Source organism: Crotalus tigris, unplaced genomic scaffold, assembly GCF_016545835.1.
Source record: "Crotalus tigris isolate CLP2741 ecotype Arizona unplaced genomic scaffold, ASM1654583v1 scf7180000018026.535452, whole genome shotgun sequence".
NCBI classification, from domain to species: domain Eukaryota; kingdom Metazoa; phylum Chordata; class Lepidosauria; order Squamata; family Viperidae; genus Crotalus; species Crotalus tigris.
Genome location: NW_024096784.1, coordinates 244,147 through 269,881, shown reverse-complemented (window position 1 = coordinate 269,881; position 25,735 = coordinate 244,147). Strand labels below are relative to the sequence as shown.

At 36.7% G+C, this 25,735-nt stretch overlaps 1 long non-coding RNA gene across 1 annotated transcript in view; it reads right to left on the bottom strand.

Moving 5' to 3' along the window:
• The window catches only part of LOC120309496, a 42,274-nt gene extending 18,996 nt beyond the window's left edge, over positions 1 to 23,278 (bottom strand). Inside the window, exons 1-2 of the long non-coding RNA XR_005557098.1 lie at positions 23,148 to 23,278; positions 301 to 415 (exon numbers count right to left, since the gene is read on the bottom strand). This is a non-coding gene — a long non-coding RNA (uncharacterized LOC120309496). The remainder of the gene's footprint in view (positions 1 to 300; positions 416 to 23,147) is intronic.
• Between the last annotated feature and the right edge of the window lie 2,457 nt (positions 23,279 to 25,735).

Sequence of the window (25,735 nt, the reverse complement as noted above, 5' to 3'; positions counted from 1 at the left end):
ATGTCAGGTCACTAGCCAATTGTTGAACATATCCAGGGTAGTAGATGGAGATGGCATTATTGGTTTGGAGTGCAATAGAAGTGAGAGGATTGACAATAGGTAGATCAAAGTGGGTTTAATATTTCTTCTGCCCTCTGAACTCCAAACATTCTCTCCTGTCCTTGTTTCTGCACAGCATTGCCCGGGAAATCCTTTTCCTCATCATATCAATGCCTTACAATGCTTTGTGAATGCAAACAATATCAGGCAGATTGTTCCAATATACATTTGTGGCATCTCTATTAGGGCAGATTTTCTTACCATTTACAGCAAAACTTTTCCATACAATCCCATTTTCCAATAAAGTAGGAATGGACAGGACAGGGAGGTTCAAAGCAGTTTCCACCTCGCTCATAACAAATTTTTCTGGCACTCACTGTGAAAGGGAAAAGAGGAGAGAACTAAATGATGAGAAAAGCGGAGATAACTAAATGATGAGTAAAGATACTTTTTTTATTTAAAAAGTTTTATTAACAATTAACAGAATAAACCCACTAACCCACCCATCCCCCCCTCCTAACCCCCCCCCTGCTTCCCAGAGCTGAGTACAGGGTTATAACAAACATATTAAACATAATCTAATTAAATTTAACAAATATGTTAAACATAATCTAATTAAATTTAACAATTTATACAACAACTAAGTTCATACTTAACCCTTAATTCCCTTTAAACCTTAATAACATATTATAAACAAATCCATTTTTAAACAATTACCATAAAAAACCATAATAACCATAAATAAACTAAATAATTCCAATTAAAAATAGTATTAATAATAGTTATTATATTACAATTTAATCATAAAATAAATGGAATTTTTTAGTTCCATATTTAATCTGAATATAATCTATCCATCTTCTCCATACCATAATATATCTTTCTTCTGTATGATCCTTTAAATAAGCAGAAATTTTAGCCATTTCTGCTAAATTAGAAACCTTAAGTGTCCATTCTTCTATTGTAGGCAACGAACCTTTCTTCCAATATTGACCTATCAATAGCCTTGCTGCAGTAATTAAATTCAACATTAAAATAGTTTCTTTAACATCAAAATCCTCAAAAATCCCTAATAAAAATAGTTGAGGAGTAAACTTTATCTTCCTTTTAAAAATATTTTGAATGTTCCACCAAATCATAATCCAAAACGCCTCAATATTTTTACAAGTCCACCAAACATGAAAGTAAGTTGCATCAGAACTACCACATCTCCAACATTTAGGCTGTAAATTAGAATACATACAAGACAACCTTTTAGGATCCAGATGCCATCTATAAAACATTTTATAAAAATTTTCCCTTAAATTTTGAGCCTGTGTAAATTTAACATTTCTAATCCAAATTATCTCCCATAAATCCAATGGGATTGGTTCCTAGATATTCTGAGCCCATTCAACCATACAATCTTTAACCAATTCTGTTTCTGAATCCAATTCTATTAACACATTATAAATTCTTTTTATGTGAGCCTTATTCTGATCTTTAATCTGAATTACCAAATTTTCATCTCCTAATGTTATTCCAACTTTCTTATCTAAAGTCCACCTATCCACTATTTGTAAATACTGAAATCATGACTGTAAAGTATTTTCTTGCCTTAATACATCTAAAGATTTTAATTGCCAGTCATTACCCAAACAAATAAGTAATTCTTTGTATGAAATTTTTTCAAAATTCATCCCCTTAGAGATCCCCTCAATTACATGTCCAGGAATCCCCCAAATAGGTATTTTATAATTTAACCTATAATAACATTTCTTCCAGACTCGAAGTAGGGCACTTCTTAAAATATGCAATTTAAAAGCCTGATCTACTTTCTTATTAAAAATTAAATATGCATGCCAACCATATAATAGATCCCACCCTTCAAGAGAAAGAATATTTTTATTTGTTAAATTAAGCCAAACAATTATCAAAGTTAATGTGGCTGCATCATAATATAATTTTAAATTAGGTGCTTTAAGCCCTCCTCTTTCTCGAGCATCTTGCAAGATCTTAAACTTCCCCCTTGGTTTTTTCCCAGCCCATATAAATTTATTGATACCCTTCTGCCACTCATCCAAATTAGAGTCTTTTTTTAAAAATGGGTATCATTTGAAACAAGAAAAGAAACTTTGGTAGAACATTCATTTTAACAGCTGAAATTCTCCCCAACAACGACAGTTGCAACTTTTTCCAATCATTTAAATCCTTTTTTACTTTTGTCCATAATACTTCATAATTATTCTTATATAATTTCCCATTAGAAGCAGTTATACATACTCCCAAATATTTAACCTTCTTCACTATCTGAAAACCTGTAAGTCTAACTAGAATTTCATTTTCCTTCTCAGTCATATTCTTAGATAATATCTTAGTCTTATTATTATTTACTTTAAAACCAGAAACTTTCCCATATAGAGTCATAAGTTCCAATAAACGACTAACCAATTGAATCGGTTGTTGTAAAGTTAACACCAAATCATCTGAAAAAGCTCTCAATCTATACTCATTCTTATTTATTTTTATTCCCTTAAGTACTGTAGACACTTGAATTTGAATTAACAAAATCTCCATTGTCAAAACAAATAACAAAGGAGATAATGGACAACTTTGTCTTGTACCTTTTTCAATATTAAAAGTCTCTGTCAATCTCCCATTAATAATAATTTGAGCAGACTGCTGCTGATATATAGCCTTGAGAGCATATAAAAACTTATCTCCAAAATTCATTCTATTAATAAAAATAAAAATTGCCAATCTAATTGATCAAAAGCTTTCTCAGCATCCAAAAATATAAAAGCCACAGGAATCTGATTATTCTTATCCAAATACTCAATTAAGTTAATAATTTGTCTTGTATTATATAACCCTTTATGGATTACTGCCTTGTCGTGGCGAAGGGGCTTGCGTAACTCAATGAAGCTATAAGCTATGCCGTGCAGGGCCACCCAAGATGGACAGGTGATAGCAGAGAGTTCTGACAAAATGTGATCCACTGGAGAAGGAAATGGCAAACCACTCCAGTATCTTTGCCATGAAAACCCCATGGACAGTACTAAAAGGCAAAAAGATATGACACTGGAAGATGAGCCCCTCAGGTCGGAAGGTGTCCAATATGCTACTGGGGAAGAGCAGAGGGCTAGTACTAGTAGCGCCAGAAAGAATGAAGCGACTGGGCCAAAGCCAAAAGGACGCTCAGCTGTGGATATATCTGGTGGTGAAAGGAAAGTCCGATGCTGTAAAGATTTTTTCTCCATAGGAACCTGGAATGTAAGATTCATGAATCAAGGCAAGCTAGACGTAGTCAAAAAAGAGATGACAAGAATGAACATCGACATCTTAGGAATCAGCGAACTAAAATGGACAGGAATGGGTGAATTTAACTCAGATGACCATCAGGTATACTACTGTGGGCAAGAATCCCTCAGAAGAAATGGAGTAGCCTTCATAGTCAATAAAAGAATAGGAAAAGCAATACTGAGATACAATCCCCAAAATGACAGAATGATCTCAATTTGAATCCAAGGCAAACCATTCAATATCACAGTAGTCCAAATATATGCCCCAACCACTGGTGCTGAAGAGGATGAAATTGACTGGTTCTATGAAGCCCTACAGCACCTTATAGAATTAACACCAAAAAATGATGTCCTTATCATCATGGGGGATTGGAATGCTAAGGTAGGAAGCCAAAAGATAACCGGAATAACAGGCAAGTTTGGCCTTGGAGTACAAAATGAAGCAGGGCACAGGCTAATAGAATTTTGTCAAGAGAATACGATGGTCATAACAAACACTCTTTTCCAACAACCCAAGAGACGGCTCTACACATGGACATCACCAGACGGTCAACATAGAAATCAGATTGACTATGTGCTCTGCAGCCAAAGATGGAGAAGCTCTATACAGTCAGTAAAAACAAGACCAGGAGCTGACTGTGGCTCAGATCATGAGCTTCTCGTTGCAAAATTTAGGCTTAAATTGAAAAAAGTAGGGAAAAGCACTAGGCCACTCAGGTATGAACTAAATCATATTCCTGATGAATATACAGTAGAGGTGACAAATAGATTTAAGGAACTGGATCTGATAGACAGAGTGCCTGAAGAACTATGGATGGAAGTTCGCAACATTGTACAAGAGGTAGCAACTAAAACCATCCCAAAGAAAAAGAAATGCAAGAAAGCAAAATGGCTGTCTGAGGAAGCTTTGCAAATAGCTGAGGAAAGAAGGGAAGCGAAAGGCAAAGGAGAAAGAGAAAGATACACCCAATTGAATGCAGAATTCCAGAGAGTAGCTAGAAGAGATAAGAATGCCTTCTTAAATGAACAGTGCAAAGAAATAGAAGAAAACAACAGAATAGGGAGGACCAGAGATCTCTTCAAGAAAATTGGAGATATGAAGGGAACGTTTCATGCAAAGATGGGCATGATAAAGGACCAAAATGGCAGAGACCTAACAGAGGCAGAAGAGATTAAGAAGAGATGGCAAAACTACACAGAAGAACTATACAAGAATGAGCTTAACATCCCAGATAACCACAATGAGATGGTCATTGACCTCGAACCAGACATCCTAGAATGTGAAGTGAAATGGGCCTTAGAAAATCTGAGCAACAACAAAGCTAGTGGAGGTGACAGTATTCCAGCTGAGCTATTCAAAATCTTAAAAGACGATGCAGTAAAAGTGCTACACTCAATTTGCCAGCAAATTTGGAAAACTCAACAGTGGCCACAGGATTGGAAAAGGTCAGTTTACATTCCAATTCCAAAGAAAGGCAATGCCAAAGAATGTTCAAACTATCGCACCATTGCACTCATTTCACATGCTAGTAAAGTTATGCTTAAAATCCTACAAGCTAGACTCCAGCAGTATGTGGATCGAGAACTACCAGAAGTACAGGCAGGATTTCGAAGAGGCAGAGGAACTAGAGATCAAATTGCCAACATACGCTGGATCATGGAGAAAGCTAGGGAGTTCCAGAAAAACATCTACTTCTGCTTCATTGACTATGCAAAAGCCTTTGATTGTGTGGATCACAACAAATTGTGGCAAGTTCTTAAAGAGATGGGAGTACCAGACCATCTCATTTGTCTCTTGAGAAACCTATATGCGGGTCAAGAAGCAACAGTGAGAACCGAACACGGAACCACTGATTGGTTCAAAATTGGAAAAGGAGTCCGGCAAGGCTGTATACTGTCGCCCTGCCTATTTAACTTATATGCAGAGCACATCATGAGAAAGGCAGGGCTAGATGAATCAAAAGTTGGAATTAAGATTGCCGGGAGAAATATCAACAACCTAAGATATGCAGATGATACCACTCTAATGGCAGAAAGTGAAGAGGAACTAAAGAGCCTCTTGATGCGGGTGAAGAAGGAGAGTGCAAAAGTTGGCTTGAAACTCAACATTAAGAAAACCAAAATCATGGCATCCGGCCCTCTCAATTCCTGGCAAATAGATGGGGAAGAAATGGAGGTAGTGACAGATTTTATTTTTCTGGGCTCCAAGATCACCTCAGATGGGGACTGCAGCCAAGAAATTAAAAGACGCTTGCTCCTGGGGAGGAAAGCAATGGCAAATCTAGACAGCATTCTAAAAAGCAGAGACAGCACCCTGCCAACAAAAGTACGTATAGTCCAGGCCATGGTTTTCCCAGTTGCAATGTATGGCTGTGAAAGTTGGACCATAAGAAAGGCTGAGCGCCAAAGAATTGAGGCCTTTGAACTATGGTGCTGGAGAAGACTCCTGCGAGTCCCTTGGACTGCAAGGCGTTCAAACCGGTCAGTCCTAGAAGAGATCAACCCCGACTGCTCTTTAGAAGGCCAGATCCTGAAGTTGAAACTCAAATACTTTGGCCACCTAATGAGAAGGAAGGACTCACTGGAGAAGAGCCTAATGCTGGGAAAGATTGAGGGCAATAGAAGAAGGGGACGACAGAGAATGAGATGGCTGGATGGAGTCACTGAAGCAATAGGTGTGAATTTAAATGGACTCCAGAAGATGGTAGAGGACAGGAAGACCTGGAGGAATGTTGTCCATGGGGTCGCGATGGGTCGGACACGACTTCGCAATTAACAACAACAACATATTTCATATATCTTCCTGTTATAAATCCTGACTGATCGCTATGAATTAAATCCTTCATAACCTGCATTAATCTATTTGCCAAAACTTTAGAAAAAATCTTATAATCTATATTTAAAAGAGATATAGGCCTATAATTTTTAGGTTCAGTAAGATCTTGATCCTCCTTTGGAATCAATGATATAAAGGCCCTTCTCCAAGAAGGAGGGATGGAAGCTCCCAGAAAAATACTATTAAAAAGTTCTTTTAATGGCTCTATCATTTCTTCAAATAACATTTTGTAATACTTAGACGTTAATCCATCTGTACCAGGGGCCTTTCCAACCTTTAACTGCTTAATAGCAAAACCAATTTCCTCTGAAGTAATTAAACAATTCATCACATTTTGTTGTTCATTAGAAAGTCTAGGAAAATGTACTGATCGTAAATACTTCTCTACATCTAAAGTATGTATATTATCACTAGTATATAATTTTGTATAAAAATCTAAAAAACACTTTTTAATCAAATTCTGTTGATAAACTTCACTACCCATATATTTTACTTTCTCTATAATTCTCGCCTTCTGTTTCTTACGTAATTGATAAGCCAACCACCTCCCAGGCTTATTTGCATTACAGAAAGTATTATGTCTCATATAACGCAAGTTGGTCACAACCTGGTCTGCCATTAACATATTAAATTGTGCCCTAAGCATATCTATAGAAGTCTTTAACTTATTATCCACTGGATTCAAAACAAAATCCTTTTCTTTTAATTTAATCTCTTCTTCAATTTCTTTATGTTTTTGTATCAATTTAGACCTAAGAGCATTATTCATATGAATCAAAACTCCCCTCATGTAGGCTTTGCTGGCATCCCAGACCATAGACATTGAAGTACCCTTATTCATATTTAAGCAAAAAATTCCTTCAAACATTCTCTACATTTTTGTACAAGTTCCTCCCGTGTAAATAAATTTTCATTCAGTTTCCAAGATCTTCTATTCCCATCTTCCACAAATAACTCCAACTACACAGGACTATGATCAGACAATGTTCTAGGAAAAGTCTTGACTTTTTTAACCCTGGAAAAAAGATCAGTAGTAATTAAAAAGAAATCAATCCTAGAAAATGATTGGTGTCTATCCGAATAAAAAGTAAAATCTCTTTCATTTGAGTTCCTTTCACGCCAAATGTCAATAAGTTCCAAATCATCTTTCATATCAAAAAAAGCTTTAGGTAGTCTAGTTTGATTAAAAGTTTTAAAAGAGCCCTTTTTGTCCTTCCTTGTATCCAGAACTCCATTCCAATCTCCCATCAAAATGACTGATTTATAATCCAACTGATTTATTTTTCCATGCAAAAACTTGTAAAATTGTTTCTGTTGCTGATTTGGAGCATATAATCCAACAATAAGGAATTTCTTGCCTTGTAATACTAACTCAATAATGACATATCTTCCTTGAGAATCAGAATCAATTAATTTAGCTGATAAGTTTTTTTTTCACATAAATTACAATTCCCCCTTTTTTTCCTGGGACTGAAGCTATAAAGTGCAAACCTAAACGAGAATTTATCAAATACTTAGAATCCTTCAAAGTTATATGGGTCTCTTGCAAACATACTACATCATTGTTATATTGTTTCAGATAATGAAATACTTTTTTTCTTTTATGTGGTGAATTCAAGCCATTAACATTCCATGTCAGAAGCTTTGCCATTTCTGGCAGGTTGAAGCCTTTGAAGCATAACTTGAAGATCAGCTGTAGAAGATCTCTTTGGTCTTGCTCCTCCCACAGGCTCTGTAACAATAGTTCCTTCTATTTTTTCACTAGCCTTCTGCTTTTGATCTTTTTCCCTGCGTTTATGCGCTGCACGAGTCATTCTTTGTTCTTTTATCTCCAATGTCTGTACAGCAGACTCCATTTGTAAATCTTTAGCAATCAAAGAAATCGCACCTCCAGCTGTTTGCTCTTCTCCAGTTTTACTAGCTTGCAGAGATAAGGGCGAATCTACCTTCAGAATGAAAGAATAAAAATCTTTTGCTTTTAAATTGTATTTAATTTGTAATGCATTCCTAAGTAGTTCACCACTATGCCAGCTGGAATTTCCCATCTGAACTGGATTTGATGTCGTTTAAGCTCCTCAGATAAAAAAGTGAATTCTTTTCTTTTTCTTAAAATTTTTGGAGGTATTTCTTTTAAAATTATAACATCTTGATCTGCAATTCGAAACCTCTGTTTGTAGAAAGCTTGTACAATTTCATTACGGATTAATCTTCTAGAAAAATAAATGACCACATCTCTAGGTAGATTTCTTTGTCTGGCAATCCATGAATTTACTCTAAAAATTTTTTTGATCCCATCCCAAATTTCCTCCAGTTTCCATCCCAAATTAAAAGCAATATCTTTGACCACTAACTCTTTTAAATCTTCTTGCGGATTTTCTTTCAAGCCACTAATACGCAATGCAAATTCCATATCCCTATACTGTGAAATGATTAATTCATCCTGTGTCAAATCTATCTTATTCTCAACCTCATCAACTCTGCTTTCCAATTTTGCTGCGTTTTCCATCACTTCATCCAATCTGTCATCAATCCTCTCAATATGCACTGCTAGTCCTTGAAAAGCAAACACTATATCCTCCCTCATTTCTTTGTTCTTTTCTTCCAGTAATTCTGCCATAGCAGCCCTCTCCAAAGCCATTTTAATATCCAAAAGGTCAGCCACCTCCTCTTTAATGTCTAAGTCAGTTTTTTTAAAGCTTCTTGTAAGTCTTTTAGTGAAAATGCAGGTGGAGGAGGAGAAGAGGGGGTGTTTTTGGCTTAGGTTGAGAAACAGTCTGCATTATCGGAGAGGAAATAGAAGCTTTAGGAACCGAAGAAACAAATGTTTTGAAGCCATTTCTATAAATTCACGGTCTTATAAAATGAAAAAAAGAAAATGCAAATACAATCCAAAAGCAAATAAGAAAGTTCTTGCCTTATATATTGAATAGTCTATTAACTTTGTTGCAAAAGATCAAACAAGAAAGCCGAGCACCATCTTTAACTTCTGTCACTTTCCCTTTCTTTTCTTCAAACAACAAAAAGAAAAAAAATTGAAGAAGATACTTTTCAGGAGTTAAAGTCCCAGATAATCACAAATCTAATTTCTCCTGGTCAGGTCTGTCTGCTTTTAAATACTCACAATCTTAATTTGAAAAGCAGATGTGGAAGCAGCGTCTAGCTTTGTTCCTAAATTTCGGAACAAAGATGACCTGGAATGCGGAATTAAACTCGGGCTCCAAGGGAGCTCTACCCTCCGACCTCCCTAAAATTGTGGGGGTCCAGGGGAGCTCTACCTTTACCCAAGAAGCTCTCCTCTTCCTCTTTTCCCAAGGAAAGAGATTTTAAGCTGTGGACCAGCTGATTTTCACTGACTCCGCAAGCTTTTACGCAATCCCAGGGCGGACGGCTAAAAGAAAGCCGCCATTGGTGTGGCTGAATGCCACCGGAAGTCGAGTAAAGATATTTTGATATTTACATACATTTCTCCTTCTAATAACACCACCACCACTGCAAAATGTGTGTGTATGTGTTCAGGCAGTTTCATCTGACCAGATTAATCCATTTCTGCTGCTCTCAAATAAATCTCAAATCAAGCCAAGTCTCAATCCTGGCCCAGAGAAAAATTGTCTGGGATGTGTTTACCTATTGAGGCAGTTGAGGGAAAACAATTTCAGAGGCTATTGAAGCTACAATGTCAGAAGCTATTGAAGCAGGTATGCAGACAGGCATGCAGAAATGGGGCTTTCCTGAATAAACTATTTAAAAGCTTTTAAAAAATGCTAAACATACATGGAACTGCACCCAGAGCGGGAAAAAAGTGAATGGAGGAAAAGAGGGACTTGGAAAGAAAACTTGGAATTAAAACATTTATTTGCATGCAAAATTTATTCTGCTGGGATTTTGTTTTCCTTTTCAAATTTTATTCATCTGTCATTTCTTAATATATTTTTTGTAAACTATAGATTACAAACTATATAAAGAGGGAAACATCAACATTAGCCACAGAAGGGACCAAAAGAGACTCAGAACTCCCAGAACTCCTCACATGTCAACAATTAACCAGTGGAATGGCTTGCCTTGAGAGGTGTGGGTGCTCTATCACTGGAGGTTTTGGAAAAGTTTGGAAATTTTGGAAATGTTCCAACTTAGAGATGACCCAGTTGTGAGGCAGCCAGTGTCCCAGATGAGAGACAGAGAGGTGGCCCAGTAATCCAGCCTGGCAACTGAGTAGAGGTGGTGAGGTGCAAACAGAGGCCACTGAACAGAAATGAAACAGAGGTAGTTGGCAGCAGACCAGTGACTGAGAACATCACAGTGGACAACAGCTGTGGAGAGCTAAGTGGCAGAGGAGAGCAGCTCAGTGGACCAGCACTGACAGAGAGCAGAGCGACAGAGCAGCTGAGCAATGGCTAAACACCCAGGTCAGCAAATTGCACCTGAAAACCCCACCAGTGGCCAGGCCAGAGAAGAAAGGGATAAACTTTCAAGACATAATAATAATAATAATAATAATAATAATAATAATAATAATAATAATAATAATAATAATAATAATAATAATAATAAGAAGAAGAAGAAGAAGAAGAAGAATAAGAAGAAGAAGAAGAAGAAGAAGAAGAAGAAGAAGAAGAAGAAGAAGAAGAAGAAGAAGAAGAAGAAGAATAAGAAGAAGAAGAAGAAGAATAAGAAGAAGAAGAAGAAGAAGAAGAAGAAGAAGAAGAAGAAGAAGAAGAAGAAGAAGAAGGAACAGTGGACCACTTGGTAAGCTGTTGCAAGAAGATTGCACAGACTGACTACAAGCAGCAGCATAACAAAGTAGCAACAATGGTGGCAAAAGCAAGCAAGGGTAGTAGCAATAGTAATAGGCTCCTTGGGTGCAATCCCAAAACAACTGGAGCACCACTTGAACACCATTGGCATTGACAAATTCGCTATTAGTCAATTGCAAAAGGCGGCCTTACTAGGAACTGCTTCCATTCTGCGACGATATCTGTAATACCATCAAACATCCACATCTGCCTATCCCAGGTCCTGGGTAAGGACTAGATAGGTAGACAAAATGCCAAATCCAGTTTGAACATCTGGCTGACTGTGCGATGATCTATAACCAAAGAATACCTCATCAAGAAATACCACTTAGAAACAAGGAAGATGAAGGAAGCACTGGAAATAATAAAGCAACAAATAACAGCTATAGCCAGGAAAATCAGTAGATATAAGCTCGAATTGCAAACTATAGGCAGAACCCCCAATTTCAATCCAATCAGAAACGTTTCTACCAATCCATCAATGGAGAAACTGCAATGAATCAGTCAGTACCTGACAAGGAAGAAACAGTGCAGTTCTGGAAGCAGATATGGGATAACCCAAAGAAATACAACAAGGATGCGGCTTGGTTAAAAGAGGTGGATGTAAATAAAACAGAAGTTGAAATGAAAGAACTAGTAATAACAACAAAAGTGGTAGAAAAAAGAGCAAGGAAAATCAAAAATTGGTCAGCACCAGGTGAAGATGAGCTGCATGGGTTTTGGTTGAAACATCTAATTGTTATACACCCACTCATTCCAAGCAGTTCAACAATATACTACAAGGAGGAGAAATTGAAAAGTGGCTAACAACTGGGAAAACCTACCTAATAATGAAAAATCCAGCAAAAGGGGCAACACCAGGCAACTACAGGTCAATTACTTGCTTACCAACAACTTTCAAATTACTAACTGGTGTGGTAGCTGATGCAGTATAACAGCATCTAATCGAAAACAATCTCTTTTGTCAGATCATAGTCCTGTGTGGATGGAGTTATATTTGGAAGATGGGAACAGAAGATCCTGGAGACTGAATGAGAACTTATTTAATCGGGAGGAGTTCGTACAAAAGTGTAAAGAACATTTAAAGGACTTTTTTACTATAAATATGAATAAGGGAACATCGATGTCTATGGTGTGGGACGCTAGTAAAGCATATATGAGGGGAATTCTGATTCAATTGAATAAAGTTTTTAGGGAAAAGGGGTCACAAAGACGTAGAGAAATAGAAGAAGAGATCAAATCAAAAGAACAAGAGTTGGTTCTTAACCCTACTGATAATAATTTAAAGGTATCCATAAAGATGCTTAAGGAACAATTTAACATGTTGATGGCAGATCAGGTGGCTACCAATCTGTCGTATATGAGACATAATACTTTTTGCAATGCGAATAAGCCTGGGAGGTGGTTGGCTTATCAGTTACGAAAGAAACAGAAAGCTAGAATTATAGAGAAAGTAAAATATAAAGGTACTGAGGTTTTTCAGCAAGATTTGATTAGAAAAAGCTTTTTGGACTTTTACACAAAATTATATTCAAGTGATAATATAAGGGGTTTGGATATAGATAAATATTTACAATCAGTACATTTTCCTAGACTTTCAAAGGAACAACAAAATGGGATGAATAGTTTAATTACTGTGGAGGAAATTGGTTTAGCTATTAAGCAGTTAAAGGTTGGAAAGTCTCCTGGAACAGATGGACTGACTTCTAGGTATTATAAGATCTTATCTGAAGAAATGATAGAGCCATTAAAGGAACACTTTAATAGTATTTTGTTGGGTATGCAAGTTCCTCCTTCTTGGAAAAGAGCCTTTATATCACTGATTCCGAAGGAAGATCAGGATCTTACAGAGCCTAAGAATTATAGGCCAATTTCATTATTGAAGGTTGATTATAAGATCTTTACAAAAATTTTGGCAAATAGACTAATGCAGGTTATGAAAGACTTGATTCATAGTGATCAAGCAGGATTTATAACAGGGAGATATATGAAACATAATGTTAGACAAATTATTAACTTAATTGAGTACTTGGATAAGAATAATCAGATTCCTGTGGCTTTTATCTTTTTGGATGCTGAAAAAGCTTTTGATCAATTGGACTGGCAATTTTTATTTTCTTTGGTAGAGAAAATGAATTTTGGGGATAATTTTTTACATGCACTTAAAGCTATATATCAGCAGCAATCTGCACAAATTGTTGTAAATGGGGGATTGACTGAGAATTTTAATATTCAAAAAGGGACAAGACAAGGATGTCCATTATCCCCATTGTTATTTGTTTTAACATTGGAAATTTTATTGATTCAGATTCGGGAATCAAAGTTAATTAAGGGTGTAAAGATAAGAAAAAATGAGTATAAATTGCGGGCATTTGCGGATGATTTGGTTTTAATTTTGGAACAACCAAATCAGGCGATTGATGGTTTATTAGAACTTATAACACAGTATGGGAATGTTTCTGGTTTTAAAGTTAATAATTATAAGACTAAGATATTATCTAAGAATATGTCAGTTAAAGATAGGGAAAGTTTGATTAAAGCCACAGGTTTTCAGATGGTAAAAAAGGTTAAATATTTGGGAGTATATCTAACTGCTTCAAATGGAAAATTGTATAAGAACAATTATGAACCACTATGGGCAAAAGTCCAAAAGGATTTAAGAGATTGGAAAAAATTGCAATTGTCATTGTTGGGGAGAATTTCAGCTGTAAAAATGAATGTTCTACCAAAGTTTCTTTTTTTGTTTCAGATGATACCTATTCTTAAAAAAGAGGCAAATTTGGAGGAATGGCAAAAGGGTATCAATAATTTTATATGGGCCGGGAAGAAACCAAGGGTTAAATTTAAGATGTTACAGGATGCTCGAGAAAGAGGGGGACTTAAGGCACCTAATTTGAAATTATATTATGATGCAGCCGCCCTAACTTGGTTAAGTGATTGGCTTAACTTAACAAATATGGATATTCTTTTTTTGGAAGGTTGGGATTTAATATATGGTTGGCATGCATATTTAATTTTTAATAAGAAAGTTGATCGGACTTTTAAATCACATATTTTGAGGAATGCTTTACTTCGTGTTTGGAAGAAGTATTATTATAGATTAAATTATAAAATACCTATCTGGGGGATTCCTAGACATGCAATTGAGGGAACTTCTAAGGGGACAAATTTTGACAAAATCTCGTATAAAGAATTGTTAATTTGCTCTGGTTCGAATTGGCATTTGAAATCCCTAGATGTATTAAGGCAGCAAAATATTCTACAGTCATGGTTTCAATACTTACAAATGGTGGACAGGTGGACTGTAGATAAGAAAGAGGGAATAACACTAGAAGATAAACAATTGGTTATTCAGATTAAAAACCAGAGTCAGGCTCATATAAAAAGAATTTATAATGTTTTATTAGAGTTAGATTCGGAAACAGAATTGGTCAAAGATTGTATGATTAAATGGACTCAGAATATACAGGAACCGATTTCATTGGATTTATGGGAGACAATCTGGATTAGAAATGTTAAATTTACACAAGCTCAAAATTTGAGGGAAAATTTTTATAAAATGTTTTACAGATGGCATTTAGATTCTAAAAAATTATCTTGTATGTATCCTAATATACAGCCCAAATGTTGGAGATGTGCTAATAAAGATGCGACATACTTTCACATTTGGTGGAATTGTAGAAAGGTAAAGGCCTTTTGGATTATGATTTGGTGGAACATTCAAAAGATTTTTAGAAGGAAGATAAAGTTTACTCCTCAACTATTTTATACTGGGTATTTTTGTGGATTTAAATGACAAAGAAACGATTTTAATGTTGAATTTATTAACTGCAGCAAGGTTATTAGTAGGTTTATATTGGAAGAAAAATTCTTTGCCTACTTTAGAAGAATGGATATTTAAAGTTTCTAGTTTCGCAGAAATGGCAAAAATTTCTGCTTATTTAAAGGATCATACACAAGAAAGATATATTACTATGGAGAAGATGGATAGATTATATTCAGAAAAAGTATGGAACTAAAAAGTTTAATTTATTTTATGAATGAATTTTATAGTAAATATTATAGAGAATTGTTTAGAGGTTATTGGAGTTAAAGGTTAAGTATGATATTTTCTTTTTTCTTTTCCTTTTTTTCTTTTTTCTGTGTTTTTTTCCTTTTTTTTTCTTTTTTTCTTTTTACTGTAAATTTCATTATTATTAACCCTGTATTCTGCTCTGGGAAGTGAAGGGAGGGGGATTGGGGGTGGGAGGGTGGAAGAGTGGGGGGGGGGTAAGGGTAATATAGATAATAGTTGCTTATAGAAGGATGCGGTCTGGGCAGTTCCCCTATGCTGCGTTCATGGGTTTGATAGGCATGAGAGGAGAAGAAGGTGTAGAGAAGAAGTAGGACAGTAAGAGGAGAGGGGGAGGGGAAGAGAGTAGGAGGGGAGGAGAGATAGTGGAGGGAAGTTTTAAGAGAGGGTGGATGCAGCCTGGGGGGAATGGGCAGGTCGTACCAATGGTTAAGAATTTATGTTATTTTAAAATTGTATTTTTTATAATGTACAAATGGAAAAAAATAATTTTTTTTAATAAAAATAAGTGCATAACTTGACTTCCTGTGGTGTTTGCTGCACTGATGGAGGCTTTTCTCTTAGCCTCCCGTCTTGGAAATGTGTGAAAGCTGGCAAGACAGCGACAATCAGATGTTTTGCGGCTTGGAAACTTCCTCCTGGGCAAAGGGAGGAAGGTGAGTATTTCCAGATACAAGTTGAGCTCCTCTAGCCTCCCAAAGCTTTTTTTGGGAGGGAGATGAAGGGTGAGAGCTCCTTCGGAGTCTGGATTGTCTCTGCATTCCAGGAAGCCTTTGTTCTTTGGAATGAAGCCAGATGCAGCTTCCCCATCTGCTGCTTAAAGAGAACTGTGAGTAAAATCTAAAAGCAGACAGAGTTGTTCAGGAGGATTTGAATTGTGACTTTGAATTTTTACTTTAACTCAAGAAAGAATTAATTTCTTCTCCAGTTAATTATTCTAACAAAGGGAGTGAAAGAAAAAAATGGCGGAGGAATCCTGTTTCTTTTTCTGAAGACTTTCACTTTTACTTGGCAACAAAGTTTCAATAATGAGTTGTTTTTAATAACCCTTTATTTTAATTTGTTATAAGAAGTGAATTTTTTTCTTTTCTTTTTTTCTTCATCTCTTTTTTTTCTTTTTCTTAAAATGGCTTCAAAATGCCCTGGAATTTCTTCTCTGCCTAAAGTTTCAATTTTTCTCCAGTAACACAATCTACACAGCAAACTAAGCCAAAGTCTCCACCACCCTTTCCACCTCCAGCATTCACACTTAAAGACATACAGAATGTTGTCCAGGATTCTTTGGAGAAAGCTATACAAAAGATTAGGTTTGAGACAGAAGAGCTTTTGGAGCAGAAAAATCATCAGATGAGGGAAGATATTCTGTTGGCTCTTCGGGGGCTTGCGGCCCATGTAGAAAGACTAGACGATAGGGTGGATGAGGTAACTGGAAATGTTGAAAGATTGGAAAGAAGAATTGAAAGAATTGAAAATAATGTGGATGCAGCACAGAATGAAATTATAATGTCACAATACAGAGATATGGAGTTTGCTTTGAGAATAAGAGGGTTGAAGGAAAATGTGCAAGAGAATTTGAAAGAAGAGATTGCTGCAGAATTAGCATCCATTTTGGGATGTGGAATTGAAGAAATGCTGAGAGCTATTGAAAAAAATTTCAGAGTTAATTCATGGATTGCGAAGCAGAGAAATCTACCAAAAGATGTATATTTTGAGAAGTGCCTTGTTGCATGTCTGGAAGAAGTATTATTATAGGTTAAATTATAAAATTCCAATTTGGGGGATTCCTGGACACGTGAGAGAGGGAGTATCCAGGGGAGTAAATTTGGATAAGATTTCTTATAAAGAATTACTTAGTTTGGTTGGGTAGCATTGGCAATTAAAGCCTTCAATTGAGTTAAAGCAAAAAAATATTGTATATTCTTTCTTCTCCTACATATGGTGACCAATGTGTTAGAGAATTTTAATTTCTCTGTTGGTGAAAAAATAAATCAGAAGCTCTCACAACTGACTGCATTTAGCTGATTCAAAATAACTTCTTTATATTTATATCAAAATATTTACAATACCATACATTCTTCTTTACAGCAACATAGCACAAATGAAGACTTCTTACAGAGAGATACAGAGACAAAATAAGACTGGAAGAATCCAGCTCTTAACTCAATACCCTATTTGCACAGACTCAGTAGCACTTTCTTCACGTTGGCTGACTGAGTTACCACATGACTCTTCCTGCTTATGAATATTCCAACACAATGACTCAACAATGAATCTAAAACCAGTGTAAGAGATTATGAACAGTTAGGGAAGAAAATTAAAAAATTAGGAGCTCAAATAGTGTTTCCATCTATACTTCCAACAAAAGGCCAACATCAGATGAGGGAGCAAAGGATTTTAGAAATGAACCACTGGCTTAAAAATTGGTGTCATCAAGAGAACTTTGATTTCCTAGACCATGGTCTACATTACCTTAATGAAGGGCTACTGGCAAGGAATGGAGTGAACTTCACAAGAACTATATATATTTGAAAAAACAACTGGGTCATCTTATCAGAAAGGCTTTAAACTAAGATTGAGGAGGGAGGAAGGCCAATCTTCATGACCTTTAGAACGTAATTCAAAGCAAAAATCAGTAGATAACCAATCATATAAGGAGGTAGGGAGTAAAGAGAAATAAGAAAAGGAAAATTGAAAACACATTGAAGTAGAGAGTAATAGAAAGGATGGAAAACCCAGATACAAAGTAGGAGATATAAGAAACATAACTAAGACTCATAAAAGACTCAAATGCCTATACACAAATGTTCAAAGTTTAGGGAACAAACAGGGTGAGCTTGAACTACTAGTACATGAAAGTAAAAACGATATAGTTGCCATTACTAAAACATGGTGGGATGAAACTCATGACTGGAGTGTACTGATGGAAGGATACAAACTATTCAAAAGAGAAGGTGAAGTTGCATTATATATAAAAAATGATTATATCTCTACAGAAATCCACAAAGAATGAAACCAAGAATGAAAACCTCCTAGAATCCATATGGTTCAATATATATATATAAAAGTATATCATTGCTATAGCCATATACTACAGCCCACCCAACCAAGATGAAATAGATGAACTTTTTGCTAAACAATTAACAAATGAATGTAGGAAATAACAAAACCTAACAAAAGAGGAGGTGGAGTTGCATTATATATAAAAGATCATCACATCTCTACAGAAAACCACAAAACCAAGAATGAAAACCTCCAGAATCCATATGGTTCAATATAAAAGGGGAAAAAATATAACATTGGTATAGGCATATACTACAGGCCATCCAAGATGAACTTTTTGCTAAACAATTAACAAATGTATGTAGGAAATATACCAAGTAGTAATGGGAGACTTTAACTACCCTGATATCAACTGGAAGATAAACCCTGCAGCAAGCAGATCAAACAAATTCCTCATCAACCTAGCTGATAACTTTGTCATCCAAAATGTAGAGAAGCGAACTTGAGGAAAAGCTATAATGAACGTAATTCTTACTAATAGAGAAGAAGTGATAGAATAAGTTGAAGTCCATAAGCAGCATCAAGAGATGGTCAGAAGAGCCCAGGTGAGGGAGGGGGATAGCTTTGAATGCATTCTTGATGTTAGAATAAGCAACATCCAGTATATTCCTCCCTCTGGTTGCAAAGTCCACATATTAATGGCAATGGGAGAGAGTAGATTTCAAACCAACTTGATTAAAATCACCAAATACAATAAAAGTACCATCGGAGTAAATAGTTTGTAAGTCACTGATGGTATGATAGATAACATTCAGAGCCTCATCTCTGTTTGCACAAACTATATATCCCCAGCTTGTAATAGTGATATATACACAGTAATAATGATAATAGAAAATTATCATTGCTTTGATATCTCTCTCCCCGCTATTACAATGAATTCTTGATTTCTAGGAAATAATCTTGGGTTAAACTTGCTGTTTCTGTTGTTGTTGTTGTTGTTGTTAATTGCAAAGTCGTGTCCGACCCATCGTGATCCCATGGACAACGTTCCTCCAGGTGTTCCTGCCCTCTACCATCTTCTGGAGTCCATTTAAATTCATACCTACTGCTTCAGTGACTCCATCCAGCCATCTCATTCTCTGGCGTCCCCTTCTTCTATTTCCCTCAATCTTTCCCAGCATTAGGCTCTTCTCCAGTGAGTCCTTCCTTCTCATTAGGTGGCCAAAGTACTTGAGTTTCAATTTCAGGATCTGGCCTTCTAAAGAGCAGTCGGGGTTGATCTCTTCTAGGACTGACCGGTTTGAACGCCTTGCAGTTCAAGGGACTCGCAGGAGTCTTCTCCAGCACCATAGTTCAAAGGCCTCAATTCTTTTGCGCTCAGCCTTTCTTATGGTCCAACTTTCACAGCCATACATTGCAACTGGGAAAACCATGGCCTGGACTATACGCACTTTTGTTGGCAGGGTGATGTCTCTGCTTTTTAGTATGCTGTCTAGATTTGCCATAGCTTTCCTCCCCAGGAGCAAGCGTCTTTTAATTTCTTGGCTGCAGTCCCCATCTGAGGTGATCTTGGAGCCCAGAAAAATAAAATCTGTCACTACCTCCATTTCTTCCCCATCTATTTGCCAGGAATTGAGAGGGCCGGATGCCATGATTTTGGTTTTCTTAATGTTGAGTTTCAAGCCAACTTTTGCACTCTCCTTCTTCACCCGCATCAAGAGGCTCTTTAGTTCCTCTTCACTTTCTGCCATTAGAGTGGTATCATCTGCATATCTTAGGTTGTTGATATTTCTCCCGGCAATCTTAATTCCAACTTTTGATTCATCTAGCCCTGCCTTTCTCATGATGTGCTCTGCATATAAGTTAAATAGGCAGGGCGACAGTATACAGCCTTGCCGGACTCCTTTTCCAATTTTGAACCAATCAGTGGTTCCGTGTTCGGTTCTCACTGTTGCTTCTTGACCCGCATATAGGTTTCTCAAGAGACAAATGAGATGGTCTGGTACTCCCATCTCTTTAAGAACTTGCCACAATTTGTTGTGATCCACACAATCAAAGGCTTTTGCATAGTCAATGAAGCAGAAGTAGATGTTTTTCTGGAACTCCCTAGCTTTCTCCATGATCCAGCGTATGTTGGCAATTTGATCTCTAGTTCCTCTGCCTCTTCGAAATCCTGCCTGTACTTCTGGTAGTTCTCGATCCACATACTGCTGGAGTCTAGCTTGTAGGATTTTAAGCATAACTTTACTAGCATGTGAAATGAGTGCAATGGTGCGATAGTTTGAACATTCTTTGGCATTGCCTTTCTTTGGAATTGGAATGTAAACTGACCTTTTCCAATCCTGTGGCCACTGTTGAGTTTTCCAAATTTGCTGGCAAATTGAGTGTAGCACTTTTACTGCATCGTCTTTTAAGATTTTGAATAGCTCAGCTGGAATACTGTCACCTCCACTAGCTTTGTTGTTGCTCAGATTTTCTAAGGCCCATTTCACTTCACATTCTAGGATGTCTGGTTCGAGGTCAGTGACCATCTCATTGTGGTTATCTGGGATGTTAAGCTCATTCTTGTATAGTTCTTCTGTGTAGTTTTGCCATCTCTTCTTAATCTCTTCTGCCTCTGTTAGGTCTCTGCCATTTTGGTCCTTTATCATGCCCATCTTTGCATGAAACGTTCCCTTCATATCTCCAATTTTCTTGAAGAGATCTCTGGTCCTCCCTATTCTGTTGTTTTCTTCTATTTCTTTGCACTGTTCATTTAAGAAGGCATTCTTATCTCTTCTAGCTACTCTCTGGAGTTCTGCATTCAATTGGGTGTATCTTTCTCTTTCTCCTTTGCCTTTCGCTTCCCTTCTTTCCTCAGCTATTTGCAAAGCTTCCTCAGACAGCCATTTTGCTTTCTTGCATTTCTTTTTCTTTGGGATGGTTTTAGTTGCTACCTCTTGTACAATGTTGCGAACTTCCATCCATAGTTCTTCAGGCACTCTGTCTATCAGATCCAGTTCCTTAAATCTATTTGTCACCTCTACTGTATATTCATCAGGAATATGATTTAGTTCATACCTGAGTGGCCTAGTGCTTTTCCTACTTTTTTCAATTTAAGCCTAAATTTTGCAACAAGAAGCTCATGATCTGAGCCACAGTCAGCTCCTGGTCTTGTTTTTACTGACTGTATAGAGCTTCTCCATCTTTGGCTGCAGAGCACATAGTCAATCTGATTTCTATGTTGACCGTCTGGTGATGTCCATGTGTAGAGCCGTCTCTTGGGTTGTTGAAAAAGAGTGTTTGTTATGACCATCGTATTCTCTTGACAAAATTCTATTAGCCTGTGCCCTGCTTCATTTTGTACTCCAAGGCCAAACTTGCCTGTTATTCCGGTTATCTTTTGGCTTCCTACCTTAGCATTCCAATCCCCCATGATGATAAGGACATCATTTTTTGGTGTTAATTCTATAAGGTGCTGTAGGGCTTCATAGAACCGGTCAATTTCATCCTCTTCAGCACCAGTGGTTGGGGCATAGATTTGGACTACTGTGATATTGAATGGTTTGCCTTGGATTCGAATTGAGATCATTCTGTCATTTTGAGGATTGTATCCCAGTATTGCTTTTCCTATTCTTTTATTGACTATGAAGGCTACTCCATTTCTTCTGAGGGATTCTTGCCCACAGTAGTATACCTGATGGTCATCTGAGTTAAATTCACCCATTCCTGTCCATTTTAGTTCGCTGATTCCTAAGATGTCGATGTTCAGTCTTGTCATCTCTTTTTTGACTACGTCTAGCTTGCCTTGATTCATGGATCTTACATTCCAGGTTCCTATGGAGAAAAAATCTTTACAGCATCGGACTTTCCTTTCACCACCAGATATATCCACAGCTGAGCGTCCTTTCGGCTTTGGCCCGGTCGCTTCATTCTTTCTGGTGCTACTAGTACTAGCCCTCTGCTCTTCCCCAGTAGCATATTGGACACCTTCCGACCTGAGGGGCTCATCTTCCAGCGTCATATCTTTTTGCCTTTTAGTACTGTCCATGGGGTTTTCATGGCAAAGATACTGGAGTGGTTTGCCATTTCCTTCTCCAGTGGATCACATTTTGTCAGAACTCTCTGCTATAACCTGTCTGTCTTGGGTGGCCCTGCACAGCATAGCTTATAGCTTCATTGAGTTACGCAAGCCCCTTTGCCACAACAAGGCAGTAATCCATAAAGGGGTTGCTGTTTCTAGTAGGTATTAAATTTTGGGTAAAAATGGATAATTTTCTTTGAACTGCAGGGCCTGATTTTCCTCTCTATTTTTTTCTTTACTTACTCTAGTATCTTTTTTTTTCTTTATTCAAATAGGATATAAATAGTGAATCAATATGTTGGTTTTCTAGTTCCTTTTTGTTGCGCGTATGTTATATTGGAACTCTAGTTTTAATTGAGAAAAAAATCAATGATATATTTTTCAGATATTTGGAAGTTCAGATTGTTCATTGTCATGGTTCCGAATGAAGAAGCTCTTCAAAGGACTTTGAGGCATTGTTTACCTTAAAGAATCTTTAATTTGCAATATAGCTTCGGCATGTACATAGAGAAGTCAAAATCTGAATTCTCCTCCCCCAACACACAGAAGCAAAGCATAACTCACTCCTTCATTTAACAGTCATTAATCACATTCTCCAATTAGTTTGAAGTGTGAACTTTCTCTCCCATTACCTCCTCTTATTACAACTAACCTTGAAGAATACTCTACTGAGATATTGTTATGGCTAACTAATCCCCAGCACATTCTCCCCCCTCCCTTCCAGCACCATCTCTTTTAGCTCTAAAAGTAATACACATGTTAAATAGGAAATGTTTGCATCTTTATATATTGTCAAGCAAGAACATCCAATGTTAGCAGCATTGACATTCATATTCCAACCCTCATAACTATTTCTGTAAAATAAAAAGGTCCTAATGATTGAGATATTTCTAGCTAAAAGATGAAGATTTAATTTAAATTCCTTAAACTTGTGTAAATTCTGGCCTTGGATTAAATGATGGACCCAAGAAATATGTAGTAGATTAGCCTGCTTTCAAAGATAATCATACTTTTTTAGAACAGAATTATCAGTCCTTTCTAAATAATCATTAAGTTAGTTTTTTACCTGGTTCAAGAAGGAATGCAAGGAAAAGGAATGAGAAAAGCACATAAAAGATCTTCATGTTGTAATTGGTTCTGGACCAAATCTAACTCCTGGGACATAGCATTGCCTCAATGAATTTTTGCAACTATTCTTAAGAGTTATGTTTACTGTTTTTACGTAAGGTATTATTGTATTGCAAAAGTCTTTGGAAGAACAAGATATTTATCTTAATAGTTAATCATTTCTGGTTTTCAAAAATCCCAGCCTCAGCACTTTCCATGTCCAGGAGGGGCAGACAAAAGTTCTTTCTATATTGCTGCTGAAACTCTAACAAAGATAATGCTTAGCCATATTCAATAGTGAGTTTTGGAAGTGCCATGATACAGTTTAGAAGCATAGGATAAAAATTCTGGACCTTCCATTTATTGAGACCTTAAATATAATATTGTGTACACTGCCCTTTGCTGTTCTTAGGAATGCATGGATTTCTTTGTTTTGGTCATCACATTCTGCTTCATCCTCTGTGACTTTAAATATTAGCTTTATTTCTTGATTGATTGATTTACCATAATATATATAATTTTAGTTTTTGTAAATGAACACATTTTGAACTTTGGAATATAGAGGATAAACTGCTCAGTTGAGCAAGGGTCAAAGTATATTACAGCAAACAACTGAAATAAATGAAATACAATGAAAGCAACATTAAAATAGAGAACAGAACAGAGCAACAATGTTTTAGCAACTGTTTTGAAATGCAATACCTCTCATAAGTAATGTATACTGAATTTGTTTGTAAAAGGCAGTTTTTTTCCCCGAAATAATGAAAATAGTTGTAGGCAACTGAAACTCAGGATGGATGCTGTGGGAATAGATGACAAATGAGAAGACATGTCCGTATCCTTTCTAAATATGAGACATCCTTCCTTATCTCTTGATAGGGCAAGAACACACTGGTAAAAGACCATGCCATATATACACAGGTCCTAAGTCTGAGAAAGCCTTAGGCCAAGAGAGAACATTTGGACTACCTCTCTATCTCCAACCTTCTCTTGTTGAGAACATGGTCAGACTGGAGCTTTCTTAAAGGAACCTGCCTTCAACAGTCCACATTATTTTACACTCACTTCATCTGCATTTCAGGCTGTCATTTAGGATGGGGACAGTTGTAAGCAAACTGTAGTAGTGCCTATATGGAGGTAGAATATGTTTCAGCAGCTTTTGATAAACTTGACCATTATGTCCTTTTGCACTGCTCTAGGGGTTGAAAATATTGGGTACCATTTTATAGTGATTCATTTAATTTTTAAAGAAATTATTGTAGTCAGTGTCCATTGTGTACGTAAATCATGAATGACTGTGAGAAGGGTCTTATGATCCAGAAAAGGCTATAATGGACATGGGAGTTTCCATCTGCTATTTAAGCAGAAGCTTTGAGTCTAAAATCATTGTCTTGTTATAAGTCAAAGGCTCCACTACCAACTCATGAAGAAAGAAAATGCCATGATTAAGCAAGAGAGAAGTACAGAGAAAGGGGAAAGAGAGTTATACTTCTGCTCAATCTCACTACAGGTTATCCTCAGAACAATATTGTATCATTCCATTTTCATTCTGGATGGGTAGATAGGAGGTTGCCTCACTTTGTTGACAACGTTATGTCAACATAGAGCAATTAAACAATGATTTCCACACTTAAACTTGCACTAGGAATAAACTGTAACTCTTTATGGAAAGAACAGAGTTGGAATAAGAATTTAACACCTCATATGTATAGCACATCTCTTTCTCCTCCCAGATGAAGGGGCTACCACTCCATCTCTTTTGACATATTTGCATCACATTTTTTTACTGCAAGCAGTGCCATACGACTGTACTTATTTCTTGACACTGATCATCCTGATTGATTTAGTGACTAGGTGTCATCATATCAGTGTTAATTCCCAGTACCCACATAAGGTAAAGTTTCCCATGTCATGTCCAACTCTAAAGGGTGGTACTCATCTCTGTTTCTTAGCCAAAGAGTCAGTGTTATCTGAAGACATTACCATGGTCATGTGGCCAGCATTACTATGTATCAGAGTGTAAAGAATGCTGTTACTTTCCTACCCAAGTAGTACCCATTTATCTATTTGCGTTTGCATGCTTTCAAACTGCTAGATGGGCAGAAGCTGGGGACATGGACTGGAGCTCAGCCTGTTTCATGAGGCTCAGATCTCAAACTCAGCCTATCAGCTTTCCAGCTGGCAAGCTCAGTGTCTTTAACCATTGAGCCATCCCCCCAGTACTATATAAAGTCAGTTTTCTGTCAGAAAAGAAAATTAACAAGCTGTTTTTCAAGTGTTCCTGTGATCCATATGGTAAGCAAAATATACCACAGTGAACAAATATTCTGTATATGGCTTCATATTCATTTTTTGGACTGAATCATATTTATAAGTATTTTCCGTAGTTACTCAATAGGGGATAAGAGTACAGGGAACTAACCAGGAGAAATAAGGAGGGTGCAGTTCTTTCATGATAGCTGAAAAGCTAAGGAAGATACAGTTACATAGAGACCACACAGTCTTTCTCACAGCACCACTCTCTTCATATCATAATAGAATTCTGCC